Source organism: Protomyctophum parallelum (assembly GCF_964188405.1).
Source record: "Protomyctophum parallelum genome assembly, chromosome: 4".
Taxonomy (NCBI): Eukaryota; Metazoa; Chordata; class Actinopteri; order Myctophiformes; family Myctophidae; genus Protomyctophum; species Protomyctophum parallelum.
In genome coordinates this window covers 14191441-14218517 of record NC_139700.1, presented here as the reverse complement: position 1 = coordinate 14218517, position 27077 = coordinate 14191441, and the positions used below count along the sequence as shown (strand labels likewise).

At 44.5% G+C, this 27077-nt stretch overlaps 1 protein-coding gene across 1 annotated transcript in view; it reads left to right on the top strand.

Moving 5' to 3' along the window:
* The window catches only part of megf11 (multiple EGF-like-domains 11), a 133815-nt gene that overhangs the window by 4160 nt on the left and 102578 nt on the right, over positions 1-27077 (top strand). Inside the window, exon 2 of the mRNA XM_083762986.1 lies at positions 23931-24055. The gene's annotated coding sequence lies outside the window, so the exon portion shown is untranslated. The remainder of the gene's footprint in view (positions 1-23930; positions 24056-27077) is intronic.

The window sequence follows — 27077 nt, the reverse complement described above, 5'->3', positions numbered from 1 at the left end:
CACCCGTGTGAAGTGAGGGGCACTAATATTAAAGTCTAACTCGTGTTCATTAGGTGATGTAATGGTGATGTAAAACAAACAGTGCCAACACAAACATTAAATGCCATTAAAGAGACAATATGATGTAATGAGGGACAATATGACGTACATTTGCCCTTCCAATGGCGTTTTTAAAACAAACATTGAACTAAAAACAAACATTAAACCTGTATATAGGAGGGGCTAGCTCCCCTCAAAAATCACACCCGTGTGGCGTGTGAAGTGAGGGGCGCTAATATATTAAAGTCTAACTCATGTTGATTAGGTGATGTAATGGTGATGTAAAACAAACAGTGCCAACACAAACATAAAATTCTCTTTATTGTTAATGGCATTTAATGTTTGTGTTAGGGACAAGATGATGAAAATTTTCCCTTCATTGTCAATGGCGTTTTTAAAACAAAAATTGAACTAAAAACAAACATTAAACCTGTATATAAAAAAAATCACCTTTTATGGAAAAAGAGACAAACAACAACAACAAAAAAAACGGTAGGCCTAAACCAAGCCTGACCTGGTCTATATGTAGTGCCTCGAACAATTAGCCCAATTCTTTATAGGCTACTATGGCCTAGCATAGCCTATGTTGATTTTCAATAATGGCAGAAAAGGCATAGCATCAGCAGTCACTATTGTTTACTACAAATGTGCAATATATCCATTCATTCAGGCATAATGTTGGATAGAACTGAACATTTTTATACACAATGTATTATGTTCGGTGCACTGTCTCTGAAATCTATGGCAGCATTGATCTTTGCATTAATTTGTATGTCAATATGGGTTGATCATGCATTTTGTAATACAGTGGTGCTTAGCCTACTTAATCTAACACCATACCATAGAAATCTATTTTAAAACAGCATAGAGCACAATAATAAAACTAAAGGCATAGCAGAAATCTGCAATTTAGATTGAGATTTAATTTGAAGTTAGCCATCCCAAAGGTCTGATCACGTCCCACATCGTATTATGCTTGCATGCATTTAATTAATAATTTGACAATGCACACTGCATTGATGTCGGTCAGCCGGCACTCTGCAGAGGAATAGATCGGCTGAGCCTGATATCCAGCCGCAGCCTCCTAGGCGAGGAGAAGAAACGATGAGCTAAGGCCGATTTCAGATAGAAGAACTCCAGAGAGGAGCTCAGCTAATCCCCCTCCCTCAGGTGTGATGGGCTCTGGACCTATACTCTATGCTCTGGACGCTCCCCAGCCCAGGAGAACAGACCACGGCTCACCACTGCTGCTTGGCTGCATTCTGATTAATGCACTCATCAGTTCTTTTCCTGTTTGTCTTAATGACAAGCACCATCCTCCTGGGAGTCGGGTGACTTTTTGCAAATACTGCTGATGCATCTGCTTACACCTGCCACTTTTTACACCCCACACCCTCCTGGTCAGGGGCGATTACCATAAATCCTTGGTTTCTTTAGAGATAGCTAGGCTCTCTGTCACAGCACAGAGGGACATATGACACATCGTCCACTGGAGACGTAAGAGTCCACATTCAGTTGAGGAAATGAGCATTGATGAGATCTCGATGGAGGGACGTGGAGTTATTGCAGATAGGGCTATTATTAAAGCAATCATTATGCCCTGGACAGCTAAACCAACTCTCTATCTTAGACTCACGCTTTTAACCATTATTTGCTTCAGCTGGGCATAAGTTGACGAGTTGTGCTGGCTTTACTACTTAGCAGCACTATGGGGTTTAAATAGGACTTAATCACTTGTCTAGACTTGTGAACACGATGCACAATCAACACAGGGGTAACACGACATAGACGAGGGGACGGATCCAGAGGGGAGAGCAGAGGCACAGGCATTTCTAAGACATCAGCTTATTTCTTTGACTAATAGTAGATGTATGATACCCCTCAGTAGCACACAGGTATTAATTTAAATGTGAAGGCATCAAATGGGAAGAAGTCAGTGAAATGTCTTACATGGCATACAGTATACCTACATTACAGAGAAGTTAATTCACTTTAACGCACATTAACCCCGGCGTCCCTATTTTTAGCATATCATAACATTTTCAAAAATATATTGCGTTATGTGCGTTAAGTGCGTTGCGAGCTTGTAAATTGGATCTTTTCTCTGTGTGACACCGTCGTACGACTAAATAAAATATGACTTAAGTGGTTAATGAATCGTGACCTCATAAATGTCAAAACCAGCATTCTAAAACGGGTAGTCCCAATACTTAATTCTGATTGGCTGGTTACCGTCACGTGACCGGTGTAAATTTCACCGATAACCCACTCCTTCAATCACTTTGTATCAAACTGCAGCCTTGTAGCTGAACTGGGGAAGGGGAGCGCTTGATTGCTTTACAAACACATGCCGTGCGGGCGTCTAAGCACCGCCCGGCTCATATGACTGTGAATGTGTGGCTCCAGGCAGCCCCGTAAATACATCAAACGCTATTCTCCCGTCACATAGGCTACTTGCGGAGCAAAACAAGGAAGTGTTTTGGCTCTGGGTCGCTCGCTCTGGTGGCACAAAGCGTAGATACTTTTGTGAATTTTATAGTTTTAATATGGCTATATGTTTGTAACCGTTTTAGAAAAGCAATAAGCCACTCGAGGCCCCAGCTTACCGGGTATTTTACACTGGCTGGGAGGTAGAAGACCCTCCGCTCCGCGTCGGGTCTGCCTACGCTCCCAGGCAGTGTAAAATACCCGGTAACCTGAGACCTCTCGTGGCTTATTGCTTAATTGATTCCAAGCATGTTGAGTAATCTATATTGGAAAACACCTGGGTGTCCTATAGGGTGTGTGTGTGTGTGTGTGTGTGTGTGTGTGTGTGTGTGTTCTGAGTTCCCAGAAGTTTGCGCCACTAGAGATAAAGAGATGTGCATATAGCAGTGTCATGCATATCAGTGTGTCTTGTATGTTTTTGTTTCATTTTCAATGTGGTTTATTGAACACAGTAGTTACATTGTAATCTAAATTCAAACCTAGATAGACAGAGAAGACATACGTAGCTACTTAGATCGTGTTTGGCCCTATTGAACATTGCATGCCATGGAAGTATCTCACATAAACATAATGCCCCGTCTTATGTTTCTCCTGTCTAATAAACCCCTCATATCGCTCCTCATATCTCTTGGGATCGGTGCTGTTGGACAAATCCTGGTCCACTGCCAACGTATAATGATGGATCTCACTGTATGGTATAAGAGCTCACTGATACCATATCACTGAGCCCCTGGCCTATAACATAAAGCCGCAATGCTTATTCAGCAACCCCGGGGTCCCTTGCTTATGATCAATGGTCGGCAGTCAGGACACTGAATGGAGCACAGATTGAGCCACAAAAAAAAAGTTTACAGTAGCATCTCATGCATAATACATCACCCTCACTGAGCTGCTGAGCATCTCCCCATCTCCATCAAAGACAGCCAGACACCCTGTCCACAATGCACAGGGCCAGCAATGCATACAGACCTACGGGGCGTTCCTTTTAAACAGTGACTGTGTCAGAGGCCGGAAGGTGTTCTGGTAAAGAGCCAGGTGACACTTAACAGATTATACAGTTCTGAGAGACGGTTGTATTAATCTTGCAGGCGTATGTCTGTGTTTGCCTAGAGAGTACAGGACACTTGATCAAAAGCTCACAGGCTTCATACAGCCCTCGAGGCCGAGGATGGAATTCAGGGCAGACCTTTCTCACAGGACCCAGATCATTAATCTCAAGTCGGGGTCATGCTCCTCCTACACTACGTACACCATGGTGTATTCATTAAACTGTGGTGTGGGTTGCATCGTCAGCTTGATAATCTTGCCGCATCCGCATTTGAGTACACCATTTTTATTCCGTATGCTGAATTTGTTTTGCATTACATGGCAGTGTTTAGAAATTATGTTGAATGCCTTATGCACGGTTTGTGAATGCCATTGCAATAAAATAAATGCAAGGTCATAGCCTATTATTAACTTCAGGTGGCTTCTATTTAGCTACTATTTTAACTGAATGTTTTGAGTACATTCTTTACATTTAATTAATGATTTGCCTGCTGTGACACTAGTACACTGGGTGTGCCACAGATTGTGGTATATTCCTAATTATGCCTTTGCCGGTGACAACAGTGCCTCGAGGCATTGTTTTCTTGTTGTCTGTCCATCGGCCCATCGGCCCATCCAATTCTCGTGAATCAATATCTCAGGACAGCCTTGAGGCAGTTTCTTCAAATTTGGCACAATGTCCACATTGGATGAACTGATTATTGTTGTGGGTCAATGTCACTGTGACCTCACGTATAATTTATAGTCAGAAAGAACTGCTGCGGATCATTGCCTAAGACTGTTTGTGTGTTTGTTTAGCTTTTACTACAGCACAGATGATTTGCAGTGCTAATATATTTTTGAGACTTTTAAAGTCTCAAAAATACCATTCCTAGACATTGGTGGTCCATTTGACTAGAAGAGCTTCATATCCCCAAGAGCATCATCCTGTCACCTGAAGTGTAGGTATGCCCAGTGTAAAATACCAAACACTGGCAGTGTGACAGTGTCAGTGAAATTATCAAAATTATATATTGATATATTATACATATTGCAATTGATTCGCTGGGAAGATTGTGATCACATTTCATAGTGGTTGAATACTGAATTGGTGACACTAATCTTGGGTGTCCAGACTGTCCACTAATATTGAAACTGTGGTGAATGTATCGCTTTTCTGTGCTGATTGTTTGAAGATGTGTGTGAAGCATCCAATGTTTTAGAATTTGTTGCTTCTTGCAGCAACATCCATATTTGAAACATTGTCTACTGACATCATTGCTATAACTTTGTGTTCTATCTCAATCAGCTAAGCATGTGAACACATACAAGGAATTAGACTCTGGTCTTTGTTTCTCTCACACTACTGCAGAACAAGATAATCAAAGCTTAAAAGGATAGTTCAGAAATGTTTAACTTAAGCTTTATGATAAAAAAATACTTTAATATAGTGGTTGCAACTGTATGAATTGATTGCCCAAGTCCCGCGGTGGGAGTTCTGCTCTGGTTTTGGTGAAATATTAAGTAGTTCCGGTCATTTTGTGGAGGGCACAGGTGGCCACGCATTAAAAGTAAATTAATTCACAAAACTAGCATTTTTGACCCCTCTATCACACAGAACTATGTTTTTTGTGTCCATATCACTACGCCCAAAAAATTGAACGCCCGAAAGTTGGCTGATATTTTAGAAATAGGTAAACAATACAAATGCCGCTAGTTTTGTGGATTAATTTACTTTTAATGCGTGGCCCCAGTGCCCCCCACAAAATGACTGGAAATACTCATGTGGTTTTGTTATTCTTTTTTATAAAAATGTTAACTTCTTGTTGATTTTACTATTTGAAGATCTGGATCCGGATCCCAGCTGGTAACACTCCGGGTTTTCTTCCTAATGAAAATGGACAAATCAACAGGAAGTTAACATTTTTATAAAAAAAATAAAACGACATGAGTTTTGGTGATGCTCTATATTTGTTTGTGTTTGTTTACGTACTAAAAGAGTGACTTTGAGAGCTGTTTCAGCGTACAATGTAAGTCAATGAGGAGCACATTTTGAATGATCAATTTCTAATCACTGGAGCAATTATTTTTTATTTCTTGTCCACATTTGGAGTTACATCATGGCAAGGTAAATACACAACCCACACCTCTACAAAAGTGGTCTTACCCTTTAACAAACTCAAGTCAGATCCAATAGAGTTTGCTATTGATTTGGAACCCTAGGGTACTCTTATGAGTTCACCCCCTTCACTTGGACTCCCTGGATGACAATCAGTATAGTGGGGCTCCTTATAGTCCACCACAAGCTCACTTGCTCACATTGATTGCTTGAGGTGATTGTTGTTGCCCCAAGTGACGAAGCTCTCTATAGGTGCTGCCAGACATACTAAAAAGCCACGCACGTTCTCGGCTGAGCGCAGCTTCTTTTTCCGGGTTTTTAGACAGCTGGTGGATGGAAAAGAAGCGCGACGGCCAGATTCCCGGAAACGCTCTCCTCCGCGTCAGTCGTCTGCGGAGGTGGAGCTTAATTTCCATGCTGATATGCAACTTATTTAATATTTGAGTCATTATAATACTGATGCTAGATAAACCCAGGCTTGTTTCCATTCCATGTCAGTTTGGAAAATCAACAATGGTGGACATTGTGAACAAAGTGGAAATGCTAATTTGGAACTGAAGACTGAAGAGAGGGAGGAATTATACAAAGTAGGGTGACTTTGAGAGAAATTTCCATAAAAGCCCCAATATGATGAGAAATCCTGATTGTTCAAAATTGCATATTTGTGGGGATAGAAAATACACAGGGGAGCTGAAAAAACACACAAAAAAAGTTGAATCTATATTATGATCATCATCATTGCTATAATGTTTGTTCAGGCCCAGGGTCTCCCTGTGAAAGAAAAAATGGAGCTGACAAAATTGTAATTGGGACATACAATACGTTATCTTTTTGTAATTCTCTGATTTGCTGAATTCTCTTTTATTAAAGAGCTGGGGATTAGTACTATTACTGAACAAACATGCACTCTAGTCTACAGCATAATTACTATCACAACATACAGCTTTAACTATTTCAAAATTTCCCAAACAAAAATATAACTTACAGCACCTCTTTAGTAACTGTTAGTCTTTCAAAGTCTGTGCTACATTATATGAGTCTGGACAGACTATAGGATATAAACTGGATGGCGGAGGCATACAACAGCAATGTGGTATTTCTTGTTTGCCATGCAATGTTATGGAATTACTGTGAAAGTTATACTAATTGCAGTGACTACTCAGTGAAATTTAGTTTGAGAAAGAAGACAAGTCTTTGGTAAAGGCTTAATTATCAGGTTTTTTTATGATCTGGCGATGGCAGTCTAGTTGGTGTGAGTGATTCCAGTAATGCCTCATCACTATTGTTTGCTGTTTGGTGTGCACTGTGTACTGTACAGTAGATGTATAGATGGTGTGCTTGCATGTGTGTGACTGCTGCATATGATGTATGTGATGCGGCCCCTGCTTAATGTATCTGTAGCCCATCATGGTCATACCAGCAATAAAAATATAATTAGTTATTTTCATTGTTTTGAACAAGATAGTAGGTATTGTATTGTTTGTTCCAAGAGAAAGTGATATGGCCTAATGTCAGCTGAGTATTTTCTTTTGAAAACAAAACAAAAACGGTCTCCGAGGATTGCTGCATGAGTATTACAATAACCACTTAATTATTTACTTGTGATAATCTGTTTATGTTCTCTTCACATTCTGTGAATGAAGCCTCGTTTTGTATCTTCATCATTAATCACAATCTTTTTGTTCACTGTGATTTGGCCTTTAGATGTTAGGCCCTTGGACTTTTGGAATTTAGCTGAGTGGCCCCTGAGCTATCTCTTTTTCCCCCTTTTTTAATGTTTGTTTGTGGCTTTCGCCTTTATTTTATATTTTTTATAGAGGGATAGACAGTAGGCTGACAGGAAATGATTGGGTGACATGCAGTGAGGGCCGTCGGGATTGGGACTACCCGTACCCACACTGAATTATGGGAGCATCTGTTCTTATATTTGTGTGATTTTCTTTGCATATATGTTATGGCAAGACACACAAGAGAGAATACGTTTTACTTGGGGTGGAGGAGGTAGAGCAGCCTCATTTGGGAAACAGAAGAATCCCAGTTCAATCCCGGGCTCAACCCAGAGTTAGTGTGAAAGGAATGGGTAGTCATCTAATAATAATAATAATAATAATACATTTTATTTATAAGGCGCCTTCAGAGTTTCCTGCACAATGTTGGTGGCATGGCGCTGCGCCATGCTTGAAATAAATCGCGCCATGCCAAGCCTAAATAGTGATAGTGAATCATAGTGTGTGTGATATGAAATGTCCAGTACCTCCCCAGTACCCCCCCCAGTGCCACCCCAGTGTCTGCCCAGTTTCCGCCAAGTGCCTCCCCAGTGTCTGCCCAGTGGCTCCCCAGTGTCCCCCTGAGTGCCTCCCCACTGCCTCCCCAATGTCTCCCCAGTGGCTGCAGTTTCTCCCCAGTGCCTCCCCAGTGTCTGCCCAGTGCCTCCCCAGTCTCCCCAGTGCCTCCCCAGTGTCTCCCCAGTGTCTTCCCAATGCCTCCCCAGTGGCTGCCCAGTGTCCCCCCAGTGTCCCCCCAGTGCCTCCCCATGTCTCCCCAGTGCCTCCCCAGTGTCTCCCCAGTGCCTCCCCAGTGCCCCCCCAGTGTCTCCCCAGTGTCTTCCCAATGCCTCCCCAGTGCCTGCCCAGTGTCCCCCCAGTGTCCCCCCAGTGCCTCCCCAGTGCCTCCCCATGTCTCCCCAGTGCCTCCCCAGTGTCTCCCCAGTGCCTCCCCAGTGCCCCCCCAGTGCCTCCCCAGTGTCTCCCCAGTGCCTTCCCAGTGTCTTCCCAGTGCCTCCCCTGCAGTGCCTGCCCAGTGTCCCCCCAGTGCCTCCCCATGTCTCCCCAGTGCCTGCCCAGTGTCCCCCCAGTGTCTCCCCAGTGTCCCCCCAGTGCCTCCCCATGTCTCCCCAGTGCCTCCCCAGTGTCCCCCCAGTGCCCCCCCAGCTCCACCCCAGTGTCTCCCCAGTGCCCCTGCAGTGCCTCCCCATTGTCCCCCCAGTGTCTCCAATAGCAATAATAAAATATAATCTTAATTTATTAATCTAATTAATTAATTAATTAATTAATCAAAAATTTCACCGCGCGGCCTTAGGCTGTGCGCCAGAAGGTCCCCCCGCGCCCAGCACCATGCCAAGGCCTTTTCCTGCAGGAAACACTGGCCTTTCAGGGCTGACAGGAAATGATTGGGTGACATGCAGTGAGGGCCGTCGGGATTGGGACTACCCGTACCCACACTGAATTATGGGAGCATCTGTTCTTATATTTGTGTGATTTTCTTTGCATATATGTTATGGCAAGACACACAAGAGAGAATACGTTTTACTTGGGGTGGAGGAGGTAGAGCAGCCTCATTTGGGAAACAGAAGAATCCCAGTTCAATCCCGGGCTCAACCCAGAGTTAGTGTGAAAGGAATGGGTAGTCATCTAATAATAATAATAATAATAATACATTTTATTTATAAGGCGCCTTCAGAGTTTCCTGCACAATGTTGGTGGCATGGCGCTGCGCCATGCTTGAAATAAATCGCGCCATGCCAAGCCTAAATAGTGATAGTGAATCATAGTGTGTGTGATATGAAATGTCCAGTACCTCCCCAGTACCCCCCCCAGTGCCACCCCAGTGTCTGCCCAGTTTCCGCCAAGTGCCTCCCCAGTGTCTGCCCAGTGGCTCCCCAGTGTCCCCCTGAGTGCCTCCCCACTGCCTCCCCAATGTCTCCCCAGTGGCTGCAGTTTCTCCCCAGTGCCTCCCCAGTGTCTGCCCAGTGCCTCCCCAGTCTCCCCAGTGCCTCCCCAGTGTCTCCCCAGTGTCTTCCCAATGCCTCCCCAGTGGCTGCCCAGTGTCCCCCCAGTGTCCCCCCAGTGCCTCCCCATGTCTCCCCAGTGCCTCCCCAGTGCCTCCCCAGTGCCCCCCCAGTGTCTCCCCAGTGTCTTCCCAATGCCTCCCCAGTGCCTGCCCAGTGTCCCCCCAGTGTCCCCCCAGTGCCTCCCCAGTGCCTCCCCATGTCTCCCCAGTGCCTCCCCAGTGTCTCCCCAGTGCCTCCCCAGTGCCCCCCCAGTGCCTCCCCAGTGTCTCCCCAGTGCCTTCCCAGTGTCTTCCCAGTGCCTCCCCTGCAGTGCCTGCCCAGTGTCCCCCCAGTGCCTCCCCATGTCTCCCCAGTGCCTGCCCAGTGTCCCCCCAGTGTCTCCCCAGTGTCCCCCCAGTGCCTCCCCATGTCTCCCCAGTGCCTCCCCAGTGTCCCCCCAGTGCCCCCCCAGCTCCACCCCAGTGTCTCCCCAGTGCCCCTGCAGTGCCTCCCCATTGTCCCCCCAGTGTCTCCAATAGCAATAATAAAATATAATCTTAATTTATTAATCTAATTAATTAATTAATTAATCAAAAATTTCACCGCGCGGCCTTAGGCTGTGCGCCAGAAGGTCCCCCCGCGCCCAGCACCATGCCAAGGCCTTTTCCTGCAGGAAACACTGGCCTTTCAGGGCACTCAAGGTCGCTGTACAGGTTAAAAACAGTACAAAAACACAGTTAAAAGCAGAACAAAATACAGCTTGCAGCAGAAGACACAGGTCATGCAGAGTCATAGGCCTGCCTAAACAGGTGGGTTTTGAGGTGAGTTTGTAAATTGGTGATAGAGTCCATGTTTCTGATGTCAGGGGGGAGGGAGTTCCAGAGGTGAGGGGCAGAGCGGCTGAAAGCTCTTGACACCATGGTGGACAGACGGGCTGGGAGGACTTTCAGTTTGACGGAGGAGGCAGACCAAAGAGACCGGGTGGGAATGTCGACGTGGACAAGGTCAGACAGATAAGGGGGGTTGAGGTTATGGATGGCCTTGAAAGTATGGAGAAGGATCTTATATTCAATGTGGGGTTTGATGGGAAGCCAGTGGAGTTGGTGTAAAACAGGGGTGATGTGACTGATGACAGGGCTTCTGGTGATGATACGTGCTGCAGCGTTCTGGACCAGTTGGCATTTATGGAGAAGTTTGTGGGGGAGACCAAAAAGAAGGGAATTACAGTAATCCAGGCGGGAGGTGACGAGAGCATGAACCAGGATTGCGGCACTGTGGGGAGTGAGTGAGGGGCGAAGGCGGTTGATGTTTCTGAGGTGGAAGTAAGCAGACCGGATGGTGTTGTTGATGTGTGTGTGGAATGAGAGTGTGCTATCGAGGACGACACCCAGACTCTTAACCTGAAGGGAGGGGGAAACTGAGGTGCTGTCTATGGTGAGGGTGAAACTGGGTTGCTTGGAGAGTGCGGATTTGGAACCAATGAGGACTACCTCGGTTTTATCACTGTTAAAGTTTGAGAAAGTTTGAGGTGAACCAGGATTTTATTTCCAGTAAGCAGGTATGGAGGGAGGAGGGTGGGAAGGTGGAAGAGGGTTTGGAGGAGACGTAGAGCTGGGTGTCGTCCGCGTAGCAGTGGAAATGGATGTTATGTTTGCGGAAAATCTGTCCAAGGGGGAGGAGGTAGATGATGAATATGATGGGGCCAAGAACAGAGCCCTGGGGGACACCAGAGGAAATGGGATGGGATGTGAATGATTTTCACTGAATAAACTGAGTACGGCCGGAGAGATAGGAGTGAAACCAGTCTAGGGGTGTGTCAGATAAACCAATGCTGCAAGTCGGTCAAGGAGGGTGGAGTGGGAAATGGTGTCAAAGGCTGCACTTAAATCAAGGAGGATGAGGATGGATATTTGTCCAGAGTCAGCTGCTATCAGGAGGTCGTTTGTGATTTTAATGAGGGCTGTTTCTGTACTGTGACGGGGGCGAAAACCGGACTGGAACTGTTCGTAGAGGTTGTTGTTGGTGAGGTGGGTCTGAATCTGTCATGCCACTGCTTTTTCTAGAATTTTGGCGAGAAATGGTAGGTTGGAGATGGGGCGGAGGTTGTTGAAGATGTTGGGATCTAGACCAGGTTTCTTCAGTAACGCTGTGACAGCAGCAGTTTTGAGAGCTGAGGGGACAGAACCAGAGGTGAGGGAGGAGGGAATGATGGCAGTTATCAGGGGCAGCAGAGAGGGGAGGGAGGCTATAACCAGAGAGGATGGCAGGGGGTCAAGTTGGCAGGTGGATGGCTTGGAATTCCGGATGAGTTTGGATAAATCGGCAGCAGAGGGGAGTTCGAAGCAGGAGAGAGGTAGAGAGAGGAGGGGGGTGGGGAACAAAAGGAGGTGGACAACTGGACGTGTGAGGGGTAAGTTGCTGGTGAATGGTGTCTATTTTCGTGTTGAAAAATGACATCAGGGAGTTACAGTGGTCAGTGGAGTAAAAGTGTGGCGGGAGGGAATCAGGGGGGCGGAGTGAGCTATTGACCACTGAGAACAGGGCCCTGGCAGCAGTAATTTTCGCTGTGAAATATTGGGATATCTACATGGGTAGAGGGATTTTGGGGTAATACCGTTTTCAAGTGGCGTTAATGACTTGACCTGTTATTTGGTTATATTTATAGGTGGGGGGATGGTGGGATAAAGTAGACCTTTAGTTTTAAGCAGTTACAATTACTTATAAGAGTGTGTGCACCCTAGCTGTGCTCAAGCAAGGTCACAGAGAGACAGAAAGATTTCTATACGTATAGTGTCTGAAAAAGTAGAGACACGTCAGAGCTCTCCAGGACGATCCGTCTGGCCTGCTTCAAGTGGTGCCCTGACCAACGGACTGATATGATCGAATCTAAGGATTCCATTTTTTTCGGGATTCCTGCAGGTTCCGTGGGATTCCCACGGGATGGGATTAAAAATGGTATTAATCCCGGGATTGGGACGGGACAGGAATGAAAAATCAACGGGAGCGGGCATGAGCGGGAATGACATCAATTAGCCTCATTATATTACCACAGATTAACTGTTCCTGGTGCCATATCTTTTGAATTAAAACTGCATGAAACACAGTAATCTAAAAAGAACACAAAATCCATTGTCTTTCCTAATGACTAACTTAATTAATAAAAACGGGAGTGGAGGTGGGAGTAATTTTGAGTGGGAGCAGGGTGGGATGGACGGGAGGGGATTTTAATGTTTTACTCTGGTCCGCGTGTTTGGGACGGGATGGATTTGTTTCTGTGGGAGTGGGATGGGACGGGAGTGAAAATCCAATCAATCACCATTCTGATATCGTGATTGTCCTGAGGTGGTGGGGGTGCTGATATGCAACTTATTTAATATTTGAGTTATTATAATACTGATGCTAGATAAACCCAGGCTTGTTTCCATTCCATGGCATTTTGGAAAATCAACAATGGTGGACATTGTAAACAAAGTGGAAATGCTAATTTGGAACTGAAGACTGAAGAGAGGGAGGAATTATACAAAGTGGGGTGACATTGATGACATCACAAATACGACCAAATCAGTTGAGCTGTTCCTGAGAGCAATTTCCATAAAAGCCCCAATATGATGAGAAACCTGATTGTTCAAAATTGCATATTTGTGGGGATAGAAAATACACAGGGGAGCTGAAAAAAAACACAAAAAAAGTTGAATCTATATTATGATCATCATCATTGCTATATAATGTTTGTTCAGGACCAGGGTCTCCCTGTGATGAAAGAAAAAATGGAGCTGACAAAATTGTAATTGGGACATACAATACGTTATGTTTTTGTAATTCTCTGATTTGCTGAATTCTCTTTTATTAAAGAGCTGGGGATTAGTACTATACTGAACAAACACTCTCAGTCTATAGCATAATTACTATCACAACATACAGCTTTAACTATTTCAAAATTTCCAAAACAAAATTTGGTTTAATCCCAAAAATATAACTTACAGCACCTCTTTAGTAACTGTTAGTCTTTCAAAGTCTGTGCTACATTATATGAGTCTGGACAGACTATAGGATATAAACTGGATGGCGGAGGCATACAACAGCAATGTGGTATTGCGGGTTACAAATCACCCGTGCCGCAGGTTACAAATCACCCGTGCTGCGGGTTACAAATCACTCGTGCTGCGGGGACTGCTGGGATAGTGTTAGTAATGGTCGGACTAACGGAAGGTCGGGAAGCACTCTGAACTAGCATCAGAGCATGACCTCCCTGCAACTGATTAGTCATTAAGCAACATGAGACTACAGGCAGTGGTGATCTTGAGTTTACATGCTACAAGAAAAATTATGAAGTCTCAACTACTGTAATATCAGCTGTCTAAAAGAAAGTATAGGCCTACTGCAAACACACTCTCACATCACACACACTCACATCGGGGTGGTGGAGGCTGGGTAGAGTGGCTGGATGGAAACCGCTACGTTGCCAGTTCTAACCCAGAGTTACTGAACCCCTAATTGCTCCTGATGTGCAGGTTGGTGCCTTGCATGGTTTCCTCCCACATCGGTGTGTGAATGTAATGCACAGTCTGTAAAGCGCCTTGGGTAAAGGCGCTATATAAATGCACCATTTACACACACACACACACACACACACACACACACACACACACACACACACACACATATAAATGAGATTCTTCTCTTCCCCTCTTCCGCCATCTGTTTCACACACCGCTTACCCTGCGACATTTCGGACGAGTTACTCACTGCTTGGCTTCTCACATCTTGGACACTGACACAAAATAAATGAAGACACAAGGTTCAGAGTAGAGTTGGGAGGGCGGTGGCTGAGGTGTGAAACCATCGGGGTGTAAAATTGCCCTGGCAGCAGCGCTGTGTTGTTTCAGCATTTGCTGGCGAAATGCTCGCCTTGCTTCCCCCACGTTCATCTTCCCTACCTCTATCCCACCTTTCTCTGTTTTTACCCCCCTGCTTTTTTTTCTTTCTCTTCTCTCTGCACAACCAGACTTCTTGCTGACTTTGGCCCTGTCCCCAGAAGCGAAAAACTTCACAATAAACAGCAATACACATGTTTGGCTGCTTTGTATGCATAGCTATGTGGACACGCTCCCTTGACCAGAACAGCAGAGAAAATAGAATAGTCTCATCTCTCCACTCAGAGGGGATGCCAGTGGTTGAGAGCAGAAGGTTCAATAGGCTAATATGCACACCGCTAAATTGTTCTAAAGTTGTCTGTTCCTCACCAGCTCTTGTTAAACGCAGTCAGACAGAGGGTGGCTAATTGCTTGTGCAAGAGCCCTGGCTGGGAGCGAAGGCTCCTGCCGCTGCCTCATGGCGCAGGCAGCATGAGGCCACAAACCTTTTAGGGAGGATAGAACAACATTCGCCATCGTCCATGGGTTTGTTATTAGTTGCCTGGGGTGATAATGAAACAAGTTTCAGTGACTCAAGGCACTTTGGCATTTTGTTCTATAAGTGGTGGTGTTTCAGTCACTAATTAGTTTTATTTGTGAGAATGTGGACTTTAAGCTGGTAACCCATTGGCATGTTTATGATTCCAGCTCTTGTGCCTTTTTCACACACAGTCCAATTAATTAAAAAAACATGCCACTATATACATTTGACAGCAGAGAATTATAAGGAGGAAAAAAAGAGGACAGAGGGTATATGCAACATTGTTTTTGTATCTATATTTGATGACCATGTTTACTTCCATTAGAAGTCCTCCATTTTCTGCTCTGTTTTGGATTACGAATGAACCAAGTGATTATGCTGCTTGGTTGGTGGCTGGCGCTCTTCCTCTCTGGCACCTATGATTGTAGATTCTCAACGCCAGGCTAGATGAGTTCCAGTGATGAGACTGATGACCGTTAAGAGCAACTTCAGTGTGTTGCCTGTGGTTGAAAGCCTCTGCCAGACTCTCGTCTCAGAGTACACAGCAGGAGAGTGGTTGGCGGCGGCGGCGCTGCCAAGTAAAAATCAGCAGCAAGAAAGAGAAAAATACAACTCTTTGTTCCCGGAGTGAAAAGAATGAAAGTATTAGGAGAGCCACCCTCCACTGGGCTGCGTCTGGTTGTGTCAGGTCTGCCCTGCAGTAAGGCAAGGTTATTCAGATGAAAGATGGTGTTGAGATTAGTGAGCCCTGCCCGGGCCCGTGGACGCGTCCAGCACGCCGCACTGCATGATTTATGAGAGTCGTGATATCAGCGGTCGCCGCATGAATAAACCATGCGGCCAGAATTAAGCCCCTGTTAAACGACGCACAGCATTTTTCCAGGTGTCTTCACCTCCTATAGTGGAAATTACACACAATCATAGATGCCATGCTGCTGCTACGTTCCATAACACCGCTCTCTGTTGTCTCATCACAGCAGCCGCTGAACGGCCAATTTCAAGCCTTCACTGAGCCTTTTCACTGATAACAGATTTCTCACTTTAGTTTTAAGACAACGCTGTCATGCAGGAGGTTGGGAAGTTAACACTCCAGCGCACTGTAAGAACAGTGAACGAGTACAGTTTTTGGAAGTAATAAAACATAGCCATTATTGTTTGCTCAAGATTCAAGATAAATAAAAATAGGTACAGTATGTTTATGTTTAGTGTATAATGTTGATTGTATTCACACACTTTTTTCCGTCTTTTTTCCTAGAGAGCCTCTTGTAAAGCAAAGAAATGGACGTAGGTGGTGTTAGGACCCACCTTATGATGCTATTAAAGGAATAAAGTCAGAATTATAGACAAATCCATGGAGCAGTGCCCAGGTGTAGGCCAGGTGTAGCTAATCAGTGCTGAGGTGTAAAGCTGCACTTAATAATGGTACACCTCAGTAATGGCTGCGCCCATGGCACCCCTCCGTGGATTCATCTATACTGGAGCTGAGTCCAAAGAGATATCTCAGGGTCGTTTCCTGGGGTCCCTAACCCAATCCCTTCTTCATAACTATAAGCACCACAACCAATGTCATGTGGGAGTAAAATGTAATTAAATTAAGCTCTCTACAAAATCTGTACCAATGTTTCTGCTACTAATGGTGCAGCAGCAGCTATGGGTTTTCGTTTTGATGTCATGCAGGTATTGAGTCTTGCGTCTGTGTTCTAGGTCAGGAGAAGTGATCCTATGCAACACAACGTCGAATCTTGTTTTATTTTTATTTATTTTTTACTTTATTGAGTCAATCACATGTACAAATCCTTGTAACAATTACATTTTCTTTTTCACATTTCACATTTGTTTCTCACATTTTTCATGTCACTGTTGTTAGCTGACTTTGACCCACTTTGACAACTACATCCCTTCACCTATTTCAAAACACAAGAGAACACAAAGAAATTTAAAAAAGAGAAAAAAGAAGAGGGTAGGCCCATATTAGACTAAAAACTTTCATTTCATTAATTTATCTGTAGACCGAATCTTGTTTTATGTCGCATCTTCTGTCCAAGGGCTTTCAATATGCAGAAACAACAACATCATAGTAATTGTTTAGCCATCCCCCATGCAATCAGATTTGTAATTATTCAAAAGTTAATTGGAATAATGCATGCTGTTACGGTTAGGGTTACTGTTAAAGATATGCATGGTTTTCAACACGACATAATGATAGTATCATAACAAGCTGATGCAGTGGTCGGGTGTAGCTCTTGCTCCAGCACATGGTAGTTTCCCCCCTGCCTCTTTTCTCTCTTTATTTACAGTCAATACTCAGATAATAAACGGATGGTTGGTGGGTTGGTGTGTGTGTGTGTGTGTGTGTGTGTGTGTGTGTGTGTGTGTGTGTGTGTGTGTGTGTGTGTGTGCTTGTTGTTGTGTTGTCGACGTGGCGTTGATTGTGTTGTCCGAGTACTAACCCTAACCTCAGTCTTAACCGGCCAAGTAAAAGTAAACATAAAGCTAAGTTGTTCAGCGAATAGTGCAGTTTCACAATGTTTTCGCTTCTTCTTACTGAATTCAAATGTTTTCTTTGCTTGATGTTTTGTTATAAAGCACATTGACTTGCCTTATTGTTCAAATGTGCTGGGCAAACACATTTTACCTTGCCTTGCCTTACATCTTTATTGGCATGAAAGTATTCAGCAAGGATTGCTTCAATACCATCTGAGCTACAGTATCTCTAAACGGCAGTCTTGTACGTGTTTTGTCTCTCCATCAGTTGCTTTCTGGCAGCTCAACCTGTCCCACATGATCACATCAGAGGTTTTTGCAGTATGCGCCCTCATCGAAGGCGAAGCCCCTAGGCTAATAGTGCAGACACACAGATAAAGGCAAGCTGAAGGCAAGGGAAACGGTGTCTATGATGCAGCACACCATGGCCTCTCTAATGATGCATGAAGTCCTAATGACTCACAGACAGGGACAGTATCACATTGTCACTCAGCGTGCTGCATGGTTACACCTGTAACCTTTAGATCACTCCAAATTAGACTGCTCTGGGAATCCTTCGATAGTGATTACAAACAAGATTTACCGGCCACAGGTCTTCTCATAAAAGTTGCATATTGACACCCACTCTGAATTTAGAGACTATAAAGGCTGAATCTCCAAAGACATTGTTGCAAGCAGCAAGCATCTACTGATCAGGCATTCTCTCTGGTAACTCCAGACAAGATTGCAATACCAAACTGTGTCTCTGTTGAACGATTTCCATTATGTAGATGTAAATTAACACAAACAAGGGGAAACTTGGTGCGTTGATAAACGAGCACAGAGGAAGCCAAGATGAGCTCTAAAAAACAGTCCACAGAGAGGAGGTCGGCTTTAGATTTTTGCACAGCACAGTTATGCCTACTGAGCATCGTTCACGGAGGCGTGCAGATGCTGGTGACCCCAGGAGACCGGGTGGTTGTTTGCATGGAGCCCTAATAAGTCATACACACTGAAGACACGACGCCTTAATCATGCAGATGTCACTTCTGATTGACGGCGATGTCGGCGAGAGGGTTGTAGGCCATGTTTTCCTAGCCTCCATTTATGCTTGGTTGACTGAGCAGCATGGATCCTCGTTTTACAGCAACACAGATTCACACTCACTCATACACTACAGTTACACACATTCACACCTGGGAGCTGCCCAGTACACCCAAATGTTATATTATTGGCCAATGGCCAATGAGTAGCTCCACTGGAGCAGTTGGGGGTTAAGTGTTTTGTTCAAGGGCACTTCAACAGTGGATATGGAGGGATGATCAGTTTTGCCACTGTTTAACCACTCAGACTTTGCGATGCACCTGACCAGTGGGATCCTTACAGCCACCGTTGTGTTCCTCTAGTCTAGTCTAATCATTACGGTGTCCCGTGGGACCCACGGGTGTCCACCATGGAGTCCATGCTGTCTTTTAAAGGACAACTTTAGTTTTTTTCAACCAAGGTTCATGTTTTAGGCTGTTATTGGAGAAACTAAAAGGTGAGTGTTAATTTTCTTTCATTTGCTGCTTTCTTTCGTTTTAGGGATTTTAGCTCTTTTTGACAGGGGGGCGGGGGCATTCGAGCATGGGGCTAAATATGTATTTTTTTTACCAAATTTGATGGTGATTTATTTATTTATTATTTACTATAGTCCTAATAAAGACCCAGGAAATTACATCTGGCCACAGAAGATCACATGATCTACTGAATGTGAAGGTAGCCTACTGGGGGAAGGCTTATACTGTGTGTATAGGCTCAATATGTCAGTTTGTCACATTCAATAGATCCTGTGATCTTTTGTGGCCAGATGTAATTTCTTGGGGTTTATTAGGACTATAGTAAATAATAATAAAAAAAATCGCCATAATATTTTGTAAAAAAATACATATTTAGCCCCATGCTCTAATGCCCCCGCCCCCCTGTCAAAAACTGCTAAAATCCCCAAAACGAAAGAAAGCAGCAAATGAAAGAAAATTTACACTCACCTTTTAGTTTCTCTAATAACAACCTAAAACATGAACCTTGGTTGAAAAAAACTAAAGTTGTCCTTTAATGTACAGCCCAGCAATTTTTTTTTTTTTTAACATGACTCACAATACACTTATACACAGTTATATAAAAGCATTTCTTTCAGACACAACAACCATTACATGACACTTTTACAGGCGCAGCACTTTTAACCTCAATATTTGCCAAAGCGGTGTTGCAATTTCAGGAGTTGGTGAACAGCCTCTGAGAAAGCAGCACAGTGTGTGAGAGGCTTTCATGGCGTGATGAAAGTGGCTGTAAGCCAGAGTGAGATTTAATTGGGTGTCTTTGAATATGCCATTTTATTTTAGTGTAAAGATATTTTAATTCAAAAAAAATTGTGTGGGTGCTGAGCACAGACCCACAGAGGAGAAGATGTTAGTGTGGGTGCTGAGCACAGAGTAGACCCACAGAGGAGAAGATGTTTGTGTGGGTGCTGAGCACAGAGTAGACCCACAGAGGAGAAGATGTTTGTGTGGGTGCTGAGCACAGAGTAGACCCACAGAGGAGAAGATGCTCAGGAAAGCCCCCCAAGTGCTGGTTGTTGTTGACACACTTCACAATGAGTACTGAAGAGTGGATCATTCAGATCTGCTGTATCTATCTATTAACCCATTTTGAATTTCAATTTTTCAAAGATAGCAGACCTACAAGCTCGTAGCGCGCCACTCGGTGGCGCGCTATGAGCTTGTAGATCTGCTATTTTTCAATATCTAAATTATAACATAATGTTTAAAACACCAAAAGGGGTTCCCGCCCAAAATGGGTTAATGCACCAAGTTTCTGTACGTGTGTATGTACGTACGTACGTCTGTAATCCACATAACCCGAGAACCGTTTGACCCACCGACTTCAAATTTGACAGTCACACGCATTCCACACCACCACAGGGAGTGCACTGCAGTGCCCTTGAGTCGGTGGGATGCACCAGTGTCCAGAACCAGCTCAAAAGTATCTGCCCAGGCTCTGGACAGGACATCTCCATAGACTCCATATTTGGGCGTGCCTGACAAATACCTCCATATGCATTTCCAACTTGCATCGTTCCAAGTAGGCCAGTGTAAACGGGCACCGTAAACGGGCACTCTAGTCACTGATAAAACGGAATACAGCCTTTCCCCAATGGTCCCTCGTAAAGCTCAATTGTTCCACTGAAGAAAAATGGCAGGGATTTGTTCAGGCATATCAGTGTCAAAGGGTTAATTGTCTATGACTTAAACATTGTCTGTTATTTTGGCATGTTATTTTGACACCCGGCCATTTTGTTCTACTGTATCAGTAGATGTTTGTAATTTAAAAACTTCTAATTGCATTTTTTGCTGAGTACTAGGAAAATGGTTAGAACTTCTGTGTAATAATTACAGCCCTTTACTTTGTGACCACTGCAATATTGAGTAGTTTTACATTGTACTCAGCAAAAAATGTACTGTTGTAATAAACCTTAACCACTCAAGCCCTATCTGTACATCGTTGTCTAGTGCAGTGGTTCCCAAAGTGGGGTCTGGGGACCCCTAGGGGTCCTTGAAGTAGTTACAGGGGGTCCCCAGCTAAATGGTAGTTAGGAAACAAATGGACCCTTATGCGTCTGTAACTCAGAGAGTGTACAAATGGAACCAAATTCAGTATTTTAGCTGTGACGTGAGCGCCCCCTCCTGAGATACTTCCGGGTCCTACTTTTGTGTCGCTTTTGTGTCCCCATGGAGTTATACTGTGACGCTCCGTCGGACTAAATCTGAGACGAAAACAACCACGAAAGTCTCATTTTACCGCTTTCCTCGCAACAACAAAGCTGCGCTGCTCTCCAAAATCTGGCTGTGACAGGCCGTCTGCCCCACATGGAATACTATCGCCATTTTATTTGATTGTGTCAACTAAATCCTCATTAATGCAAACTAGATTCAACATACTCAAGCCTGCACACATTGTAAATATCCCCCGAAATATTTTACCGAGCAAATGGACTGTTGCCACCTTCAATAATAATGATAATAATAGTCTTTATTGTCTCCACATCATATATTTTTGTTGTCATGGACACTTGTACAAAACATTAATAATTCCACTCGAGTTGGAAGCATTAAGACCCATTTTAACCCTCTATGGCTTCCTTTCTGAAAAATAACGTCAATTTAAAAAGATTCACGCGTTTAGATATTCAATTTACAATGGGATGCGGACGGGAGCTGGTGCCACTTGGACCCGGACGTAACGTAGCACTACAAAATGACGTCGGACTTAAATACTGAATGAACCCTAATGGGTCAATTTGGATCCATTTGTACACTCTCATAGTAAAATTAACTTTGATTTTACTGTCGACATGGTGACCTCAGGGATAAGTGAAGGTCCGTGCGCCCACAGGAATTTAGGGGATGGTAAACAGGAGAGGAACTGCAATGGACACTTGGACAGTCTCTACCAAAGGATCAAAGGCCTCCCGCCCATCTTCGTGACAGACCAGGGTCTCACCCTGTACATGATGTAATCTTCCACAAGCAGCAAAGGGAACGAAACAACAACAGTGGTCCCCGACAGGCGGGTTTCAATCCATATCTGAGAAATCGTAAATCCCGTACTACAACGAAATGGTCTATGGGGCGTCTTCAACAACAACTCTGGTGAAGGATGTGCAGCAGGCCAGAGGACAAGATTCCAGTAAGATACGGCTGAGGTTACACCAGGGGTCAAGGCCAAGAGGACCCACTGCGAGGGAATTTTTGAAGACAAAGGTGCCAGGGTCCGGGGGTGAAGATAAATCTGATAGACATCTACACCGGGCGCGCTGATAAAGAAGAGTCCTAATCGGTTTAGTGGTGATGGATGTCATTGGTGTGATGAGATCTGTTTTTGTTTAAATCTATTGTAAAGTTGGTATGGTCAAGTTTATATGGTTACTACAAGAAGTTATTTTATACCCCAGAGGAGGCCTGAAGAAGGTCAGTAGACCGAAAGCTTGCTAAATAAATACATTGATTGTGCGCAGATCTGAGTTTGCGGTAACCTGACTCCGCCAGATGGGGCAGCAGAGAGTACACTGGGTTCCCCCCCTCCTGCTCCCATCTGGGAACTCTCAGGCAGACTTGATGCTCCGGCCACCAAACGGCCTGGCCAATCAGCGGCAGCTAGAGGCGGGATCAAGGCAGCACTGTGTATGCTTGATTGTATTGCTGTATCGTTGTATTGTTCTTTCTGCTTTGGCAATGTAAACGTATGTTTTCTCATGCCAATAAAGCCCTTTGAATTGAATTGTATGCCTTGATCCCGCCTCTAGCTGCCAAACAAAATATTCAAGTTTTGGCTCTGAGAGGCTAAATCTCATCGAATGGTGGTCTGTGACTCAAATGCCGAATAAATAATGGAACTTGAAATGAAAAGGGTTGAAAACCCCTGCTCTACACCAAAACTCTTTGCGGAATGTTCACCGCAGAATACGGATGCTAGTATTAAAGTGGTTAACGCGTAGTTTCTGTTGAAAAATGGTAAAAACGTGTAAACACGCATCCCTCCACTACAAACTGTGCATGAGTACAATTACGTACAATTGTAATGCTCGGAACATTACCGTCATGTCAAATAGCATTAAATAGAGACTATGCCACTATGCCAAGTGCAGATGTTAGATCTGACCTATGTAGATAATATAATAATGACTTCTCTCTAATTACAAAATTAGACTTCTCTCTAATTACAAAACATCCTTGCACATAGACTCTATGTCATAGAGTTATGATTTCACGCACGCACGCACGCACGCACGCAGACTACTGTCACCTCATAAATACATGAAAAACGGGAAGAAATACAAAAAGACAGACAGACAGACAATTGCTGGCCCTCAGTGACTGCTTTACATGTGAAGAATACACAATTAATTATTTATGCAGGCAGAACAAAAAACAAGCATGTTTTTGTTGTTGTCTTTGTTTCCACCTTAATTCAGAACGCACCAGTAAAGAGAGGACGGATCATCTGAAACGTGCCCTCTGAGCTTCAGGAGATACAATCTGAAAGGAGTGAAGTGGGTGTGATGACAAATGCGCCTCTATTCCTCTCAGTGCTGCATTGTCATTGCAACAACACTTTTGTGGGCCCCTTTAATGAGCACACATAACTTGATGTTGGTCGCATTGTCTTTTTTGTGTGGAAGGGACACGTTATTCTGACCAGTTCCTTTCCCCTCCATCAGGCGCCCCGGCTGGCCAGGGGGAGGTAGTTTTAGAGATCAGGATTACGGCATGTTTTTGTGGTCGCATTGTCAATGAGCCACTTCTGTGCAGAATTCATCACATAAGCACCTCTTGAGATAATGTAGGCTTTTATCCCCATGGGTATAGGTCTGTGGGTACTAGCCTAGGTAGCAGGACTCCAGTAAATGGAATGAAAGCTTGCTGCTGGGGGACACGGAGCTCATCTTTGGGTGAACTCTAGCCATGTTGAGATTCTAACTTCCATAAGAAATTTATAAAGTTGTGTCCGAACGCACGTGTGAGCTTGACAAGACGATGTGTGTCTTTGGCACGTACTGTATCATCATAAGCTCATTATTTTTCTTCTCTCCCACAGATCTGTGACTCATCCTGACCTCTCACAGCTAGCGTGTGTGTCTGGGCACAGCAGCACTTCTGTCACCTTCTATCCCCCAAGCCCCTCAGCATCAATACAAACACAACCACTGGCTCTGAGATTAGGTAAGCTTTAGGCCATGTGCCTCCGGCTATTATATCTGTCACTACCTCTCTCCTCAAAGGCTGTGTAACTTTTATTTTGCTTGCAGCTGTCTTTCGAACGGCTATTAAAAGACACTGATTCGCTTAATCTTTCGACTCATTCAGGATAATCGAAACTTTATCAACTTTCGGCTCGAGAACTTGTGAGACTTGACACCGACTCTTGTGACGTGACTTATGGCGTAGTGCACTTCCCTAAAGCTATTCGCTGAGATGACCAAGGGTGGAATGCCTAATCACGAGAGTGATAAAAGCTCTCTGGTCAATCAAGCAGGGGCCCCTGTAGTATTTCACAGGATTGTTTCAAAGAAGAGCTCGAATATGAAAGCAGCAGGCAGCGTAGAACAGCTCATGAGTCTTGATTAATCATTCCGCTACGGAAATGAACATGACTTTAACCTCTGCCTGTTTTAAATGAACTGCTACTTAGAGAAAGTGAAGGTCTGATTGATTTTCCTTCACATGTGAATGAACTACACACACCTCTCAATGCAGAGGATTAGCGTAACATGTGAACGCCTGTGTTATTGGATACAGCCACTCAGAAATATTGAACTTGCCCCCCCCCCCCCCCCCCCGAGTTAAGCATAATACACCGAAGCATGCAGGATACACATAACCTTTGAACCTCATGCATATTCCGAAAAAGCATACCTACCGCACGCACACATGCACACATGCACACACTAAATGACGGTTGTCGTCTCATGGGCATGGTGGACATGCATGCCGACCAGTTCATTATGCCTGGTTTGCCTGGTGGGTGGTGATGGGTGGTGATCAGTGGTGTTTTTTTACTGGTACCACGGTGTTTTAATGACGCCACATGCACGCGCGTGCGCACGCGGACGTGCGTTCATGTGCGTGCATGTGCGCATTGCAGAACACACTACACACAACAGCTGATATGCCTATTGTTAAATAGTGCATGAGAGTTTTAGACACAAAAGTAGACTTAAAATAGTCATAGGCAAAATAGGCAAAACTAAAAAGTTTGCTTTGGACGATTGAATCTGTTCTTTGATGGAGGAGGAGGCATTTTTCTTGTGTGCAGAACAACTCACAGCAGCATGAGTAGCCTACTGGAGCCATAGCTTACTGCTGTATAGGCTGTACGTGTGCATGCTTACCGTGCAGGCGTGCACGCAGGTATAAACAGTTAAAGCTGTCCTGTTGTTATGCAAAGTAGTAGGCACGGTACTTGACACAGCGTGAAAATAGGGGGGGGGGGGCGCCAGTAAACCTAGACCACTGGGTACTTTCTGCATCTTGGAAAGTCTGGTGACGCGAGGCGAGGTTGATTACACGACTGGAACAGCAGGTTGGCATCTCCGGGATGGCCCTAACCTGGTTCAGATCCTACCTGACAGATAGGACTTTCTCCGTCCAGCTGGGTGAATTTTCCTCATCCGCTGCCCCCCTTACCTGTGGGGTCCCCCAGGACTCGATTTTGGCCCCACTACTGTTTTTATTATATATGCTGCCCCTCGGACCCATCCTCTCCAAACACGCCATCTCCTTCCACTGCTGCGCTGACGACGTCCAAATTACGTGCCACTCACATCCGCCAGCAATAACTCACTCGACCCCTTAACCAACTGCTTAGAGGACATTCAAATCTGCATGGACGCAAACTTTCTACACCTTAATGACAACAAAACTGAAATCATCATCTTTGGACAACACCCCATCCCCTCTGTCACCAACCTCGGCCCCCTTACATCTAACATCCATACCAGTGCAAAAAATCTTGGCGTTATATTCGACAACCACTTCAACTTCGACCAACAGATCAGCTCGGTTGTTAAAACTAGTTTCTACCATCTACGTCTACTTGCCAAGATAAAACCTTACCTTCCCCCCAAACAATTCGAAACAGTCATCCACTCATTCATCTCCTCTAGACTAGACTACTGTAACGCCATATATCATGGTATCCCCCAATCCTCTCTCAGACTGTACAAAATGCTGCTGCCCGCATCCTCACCGGTACCAAAAAATATGACCACATCACACCAGTCCTAATCTCACTCCATTGGCTCCCCATAAAACAGAGAATCGATTTTAAGATTATTTTATTCACCTTTAAATCCCTCAACGGCCTGGCCCCCCCATATATGGCCCAACTCATACAGTAATACAACCCCACCAGAGCTCGGAGGTCTGCGGACCAGTCATTGCTGACCGTGTGTGAGAGTGTCGAGCGGCCAAGGCAACAAATGAATAGAGACCAGCCCAGGGCACCTTCAATAAGGCTTTATTTCTCCATTGTTTCTCAATCACTTTGACAGTCATATGCAAGACAACCTGTCATATCTCGGGTTAAAGACAACTGACTGCCTTTTATAGGGCAGTCCATTACCTGGTTAGCACATACCATTCCCCAGGTAACAATAACAATATTCCCCACTCTTACAATCACACAATGCCATTTTATATAAACGTACTCCATGTATATGCACCGTCAATACCTATTCACAGTTAGTAGTTAGCATAGAAATATATACACAACACATACAGGATTACATTCATTATAGTCCATCCCAATCCCCCCTGCTCTCCATTTCCCACTTGGTCCCTCCCGGAACTATAAAAGGGGTGCCTATACCCGGAGGGAACTCATTTGCCCGAACACCACCCTGAGAGGAGGATGAGAGTAAACAGAGGTAAGTTTAGACATCAGAGATTTACATTCCTTCTTCACAAGTCTTCTCATTATGCTGGTCAATTAGAAAGTATGCTGTCCTCTTTATTCCTAAACTAATGTGCCTTGTATCTGTTCATTTGTAGGTGTACGAGGAGATCCGCCACTTCAATGAATCACCGACAACTCACTGTCCCCCCTGTATAACCTTGAGCTGCCCGCACCCCCCTTAACTTCAATAAATGCATTTGTTACAATTTGTGTCCTTATTTACATTATACCATACATGTAGAATTGTGTTAGCATCTGCATTAGGTATAGTAACGGCATCCGCCGTTA